The 6,428-nt window shown below is 37.3% G+C and overlaps 1 long non-coding RNA gene across 1 annotated transcript; it reads left to right on the top strand.

The window, feature by feature from the left end:
* The first annotated feature begins 4,352 nt into the window (after nucleotides 1-4,352).
* Nucleotides 4,353-5,277, top strand: LOC124989719 (uncharacterized). The gene is made up of 2 exons (XR_007109606.1): nucleotides 4,353-4,682; nucleotides 5,062-5,277. It is a non-coding gene; the product is annotated as an uncharacterized LOC124989719 (long non-coding RNA).
* The last annotated feature ends 1,151 nt before the right edge of the window (nucleotides 5,278-6,428 follow it).

Raw genomic sequence — 6,428 nt, 5'->3', positions numbered from 1 at the left:
GGTTAGCTCAAAAATTGTCAAAAATAGGGCCTGGGTATATAACTCAGTTGGTAGAGTGCTTGCTTTGCACACACAAGGCCCTGGGTTCAATTCCTGGCACCACCAAAAGAAAATAGTCAAAGATAGCAACTTCACTCAGAGGTCATGCACCTGGGAGTACAACCAAAATCACGTCACAAAACTGGTCCTCTGTTGACATTGCTGCTGCTGCCACTTAGTGTCAGACATCACAGCTTACACAGTTGACATTGTTGGTGCTATACCTTGGCTACCATGGTGAATGTGGCTGGCAATGCTATCCTTGAAAACTAGACATTGTTACCACAATCATCACAAGCAGAGGTGTTCCCTCTCTCATTTGCAAAACTTGCTCCCAATTCAAAGTCCATGGTTTGAGTCTAGAGCATATGCCCATGTTCTAAGGAGACCTGGAAAGCAAGTACCCAACATTTTGTGCTTCTGCAGTTAGTAGTGAGCTCTGACTCCCAAAGACCCATAAAATGAGGAAATGCCCAAACAGAAGCAAGAAAACAACCTATGACCAATATGGTCCACACTTTGTTGGCCCAGTTACATACATTCTTTATTTAAATTAATTTATATGTCTGCCTAATATGATGCAGATATATCTTAAATAGCAAAACATATATTCCCCAAAGATAAACCAAAATGTAATCAATTACTGCATCCAGCTTTGAGTTCAAAATTTTTAGGTAACTTGATTTCTACTCACTTTCCAGTTCTGTCTTAATCCCATTGTGATATAAACTATGAATTATTTTGTTCAAGTTCTTTACCACCACTCAGTATAAAAGAATGGAGAGGAAGAAGATATTTAAAAAATTAGCTAAAATAAAAATAAGAATCATATTTTACCAATCTGAAGATATATATTTTCCTCATAATTTACCATATCTGAAGTCAATCAATGGCATCTTATAATTGCTGTCAACTGAGTGGCAATTATTGTGCCTTAGTAGTATCTTAATTGACTTTTAAAAATACTTCCCTTTTAACCTGTGCTATAGAGTAATATATGATGGAAATTGTGTCTAAAAACATCTAAAATAACTCTCTTAAGAAGTATGAATGTGGCTCAGTGGCGGAGCGCTCACCTAGCATGTGTGAGGCCCTGGATTCGATTCTCAGCACCACATAAAAATAAAATAAAGGTATTGTGTCTGCCTACAACTAAATATATATATTACATATATATATATATATATATATAAAAGAAAAAAGAAATATGAAGTGAAAATTCTAAGTGAAAAGCAGGAATTACATAATAGTGTAGTAGGTGGTATGTATGAAAGTGTGTGTGTGTGTGCGTGTGTGTGTGTGTGTGAACATTGGTACATAAGTGTACATCTTATGATCTATGCCCTTGTGGAATCAATGAAATATAGTACATAACCAAAAAAAAAATAGGAGTAGATACTATATGTAGTACATCTTTCTGCAATATTTAAATATTTGTAGTTGTTATAGTGATAGGTTTCTTATTTTGCCATCCATTTCAGTTTCCTGTTGCTTCCAGGTCTCACCTGGAAGTGTTTTTTACCTGGTAGAGCGGCCCAGATCTTTATTCCTGAGGAATCAGAGCCCAATAGCTGGTCCTGGGTATGGAGGGTTGTTTTAGTTTTGCATTACAGTCAAATAAGCTCTATTGAGCTTATAATCCATGTCTTATCATATGTCCATTAACCAGAAACAGAAGAAATTATGAGATAAATGGCAATCTTGTGACACTGCCCTAAAGTGTTTGTTTCACGTGACAGGGTGGAGATGTCATAAGAGACCCTCTTTGTTCCATTCATACTCTTTCCTTTTCCAAATCTTTACAGCAGCCCCACTTGCTGTCTACAGACAGTGTCAATTGTTTAAGCCAATAGCATAAAGCATTTTTCCTATTTACTGAGTGATAAGAGGATACAAACATGGCCAAATGGCATTTTCAGTTTCTAATTCAATGGACCACTGTTCATACTTAAAAGCATCCTTCTCTTTAAAATAACAGGGTTTTTAGTTAGCGAATAACAAATAGACATATAGTAAACTATTGCAACTTTATCATTAGAAGCAATAATGGGAGGTATTCTACAACTTGATTTGTGGGTATATTGTACCTATGGGGTGGGAGAGTGGAACATTTATTGGTTGAAATTTAAGAGCAGACGTTCTCAAATTTTAGTGTGCATCAGAATTTCCTGAGGGCTTAACCATTGATTACTATGCCCAGTCCAAGACTTCCCAATTCAATGGTCCTAGGATGTGGCCATCTAATTTGCATTTCTAACAAGTACCCAGGTAATGCTGAAAATCCTGGTTTGGAATCACATTCTGAAAACCATTGATTCAGAAAATATGTTACATTCTATGGGACAGAATCACAATTTTACAATTTGTCCCAGAGCTACCTCTTTCTGGTGAATAGACATATGGTAAGTCATAAGCATAAGCTTTACTGCTTATTCCACTATAAAATGGGTTTTCAGATCAGAAGCAATGTTTGCAAGATACTATGTTGGTGTGTGAATAAGGGAAATTTATAATTTGTCATCCAAATTGGAACATTTTTTAGAGCAATTGGGCTATTAACTATACCAGAACAATGGCAGTAGACTGGGACTGTCTTGGGTAAATTGAAATGAGCGCCAATTGTATAAGATATTTAATATGTCCAGGATAGTTGTACTAGCAAGTGTCAGGTAGGAATGTTAGACAAAAAAAGAAAATTCAAACCCCTCAAAAATGTCTGATACAATGAGGACAAATTTCTGACTTTTCTATGATTATGGATTGCCAATAAATTAACCTGCTACCCTATGGCTCTCTGGTTGGTCCCCTGGGGTGTAATACCATATTAAAAGTTCAGGATTCAGGGCTGGGGAGGTAGCTCAGGGGCAGGACACTTGCCGAGCATGTGTGAGGTCCTGTGTTTGATCCCCAGTACCCTCACCAACAAAAAATTCAGGATTCCCTGTTGCCTATAGCAAGTTGGGCATTCAGCAGTGGCAGTCAGCACTGGTGATGGAATGTCCATATCACTGAGTCTGTGCATAATCTGTATCTATGTTGCTATGGAAAGTTTTGTTCAAAAGTCTACAGAGTGAACACTGGAATAGATGGAATAGGACACTGACTAACACATACAAGGTGAATTATCTTCTCCACCTGCTTATTGAGTCTCTTCCACTGGAATGTTTTTTATTGAGTGTTATCAATTTTTGGCCACAAAGAGATTAAAACCTTGGATAGTTGGTATAAACAATAAAGAATGTGCTATTTCACATATATTAATAAGTTCTAAAATATGGTAGCTCAAGAGTTGGTTGATTAGATTGTTCGGCAACATCATCAAGGATCCAAGTCCTTTCCATCTTTTTGATTTGCCATCCTGAATATATTACCTTGATTTCTTTCATGGTTTTAAGAAGGCTACAGCTACTCTAAGCAAAAGATATTCACACACTAACATTTAGAGTCTGTCGAAAGGATGATTCCTATTTTTATTTTGATAAAGAAACTCACAGAACTAATCCCATAGTAAACGTCCTTCAATATCTCATTGGCCAAAATTGGATCTCATGCCCTTTCTAAGCCAACCACTAGTAAGGAGAATAGAACCACCAAGATTACTTAGGGTAGAGATGTAGTCATTCCTCCCTAGAGCATGAAGTCACATGGAGGTTCTTGACTACCTATACAAAACTAAAGTTGTGTTCACAAGGAAGGGTAATGGCCATTGGATTGTCAATGCAGCGAAAGGTCTTTATGTCATGGGCCCGTTTTTGTTGATGCACACAAATACTTCTCAAACCCACTTGTTACCAATCCTTTCTGGTCTTGTTCTTTCATCTTTTAATACAACTTAATTAAACCATTTGTGTTTATTAGGCTCTATATTTCCAGAAAAATGCAAAGATGATATGTCACTCAAAGTTCTAACCCACTGGGAGAATTTTACTTCTCCACTCTCTGGTGGGACTGAATGGAACTGAATGGACTGCTGCAATCTATTTTGTAAGCTTATTTTGTATGGTTCCCACTCACTATTCAAATCTAAAACTATGCTAAAATTTTCTTTTTATCCCATTAACCAAAGGAGATGATAGGGAAATATTTACAAAAGTATACTTGTTGGTACTGGAGAGGTGGCAGTGTGGCATGACCAGGAATACTAGGAAGATGAGCCATCAGCACATGAAACTTGAACTCTCAGGACCTGCTCAGATGCACTCACTTATATACTATTTCCACTTGGATGCATCTGACTTTGTAACTGAGTAGATCAGGTAACTTCCAGTTCATGATAAACAGCTTGCATTTCATAGTCACCTGGTTTCCTTCAGGTTCCAGTAGCAAACAAGTGCTATTCTTCCAAAGAAGAATGATTGCTCACTAAAGAAGGTATAGTTTTGCCCTAAAACATTGATGTTTTTGGTATGAACTTTATATTCAGTCTTTCCACAAACTTTGAGAACCAGTGGTCCTACTAGGTCTTAAGAGCCAAGTTGGACATTTGCAGCCTGGACCAGCTACACAACCTTCCTCTGAGCCCTACTTAAAGTTGTCAGCTTTTCAAGTCACTCAGGAGCAGGAGCTGAGGATCCTACAAAATGTGGTATATGTTGCTTCTAAAATTCAAAGAACAATATCAATTATTGGACATTTTTCTAGAGGTAGGAAACCAATAATAATAATAGTAATAATAATAATAATAATACTAGTAGTAGTAGTAGTAGTAATGCAATTTAAGCTATAACGTAGTTTAAATGGAGAACATGGGTAAAAATAGTAATATGTGTAGTTCTTTAAGTATACCTTTTGGTTTACCTATACTTTCTAAAGCAGGTTAACATTTTCCAAATCTGATGGATTAAAAATAGTTCCATAATTGTTTTCAATTCCTTATATCAAGAGGTGAATTCTATTTCCTTATGCCTTAAATTTGAGCTGGACTTTTTACTTGCTTTGACCAACAGAATGCTGCAGAGGTGACATTTTGTGAATTATAAACAGACCTCAAGAGCCTAAGCAACTTCTGCTCTGCCCTTTTAGGGATCTGTACACTGAAGAAGCCTGAGTCCGTCTGCTGGTGAGACCACATAGAAGAGAACTGATGTAGCCTGGTCTTTAACCCCAGCTAAGTGCCACCTGCCTGCAATGCAAGTAAACCCAGTCAACTCCATCTGAATCAGAGACGAGTCATCTTATCTGAGTCCTACACAAATTGCTGCTTCAAGAACTATGAACAAATAAATGGCTTTTATAACAGACCCGTAAGTTTTGAGGTAGATTTCACGCTGTAATAGATAACGGATACAACAAGACTTTCACAATCATCATTGCTTCTTCATGTTGTTTTATATGCAGAAAAACAGGACTAAATTTTAGAACCATAGGGAAGTCGATAACATAAGTAACTCCACACATCCCTATGAAATATGATGTGACAGCCCAGAGTTGAGACTGGGAAAGTGCCATTCCAGTTCAGATTACTATAATACCTAATGAGCCCCTGCTCCATGCTCTTGTAGGATGCCTTCTGGTAGGCACTTTAGGCTGAGGGTTGGTTGGGAAAGGAATAGTGAAGATGGAGAGGTGAAGGTTCCATTAATGAACAAAGCCTTGAAACAGGGAAATAAAATTAAAAATATATTTTTAATCGTATCTTTATTCCATCATTCCTAATATGTCTTTCATATTCTATCAACCTATGTTTCATTAGGTACTTCATGTATATAACTATGAATAAAAATGTGCATATGTTAAGCAAATGCTCGAATTTTAAAAGTTTACACATGTGAATGATCAAAACATGTGGAGGATGGGCCAGGAAGCATGGCTGGCCTTTTAAGAGACAAATATAGAAGAGAACTGTACCTGCCATGGAATATAAATAAACTCACTCATGCCTACAAGATATCATGTAACCACCATACAAAGGCACTGGGGAGATGTCAAGGCACATCTATCCATAGAAAATATTTATTGACCTGCTCTGTGCTATGACACTGCAATATCTGTTTGGAAAAATCAAAGATGAAATTAGAAGTTTTCTTGTCTAAAGTATATCCAGTTCTTCTGGGGTTTCCCTTTTGGGTCAGACCTGATGTAGTGGTCTAAAAATCTTAAAGTTATTTTAGGGTCACTCAAAGGGTTCATACCTATTATAAAATGTTATAAAAATATCCCTGGAGCTACCCTGTCTCCTGAGTCACTCTTTAAGTGGCCTAATCAGACTTAAGTAGTGTGGAGTTTGTTCTGGCCACCTTGTTTCAGGTCCACCCTGGTATGACCTCAAACACCAGGAAAGAGCCTGGTTTCAAGTGGAGTGTTCAATGTACTAGGGCACTTTATCCCACCATCTTCCTGGCAGCTTCCACTGCAGATGTTCTTACCCTGCTGGCTATTTTCACCTTTCT

The sequence above is a fragment of the Sciurus carolinensis genome, chromosome 7 (assembly GCF_902686445.1).
Source record: "Sciurus carolinensis chromosome 7, mSciCar1.2, whole genome shotgun sequence".
Classification (NCBI taxonomy): domain Eukaryota; kingdom Metazoa; phylum Chordata; class Mammalia; order Rodentia; family Sciuridae; genus Sciurus; species Sciurus carolinensis.
This window is presented reverse-complemented; position numbering and strand designations above follow the sequence as displayed.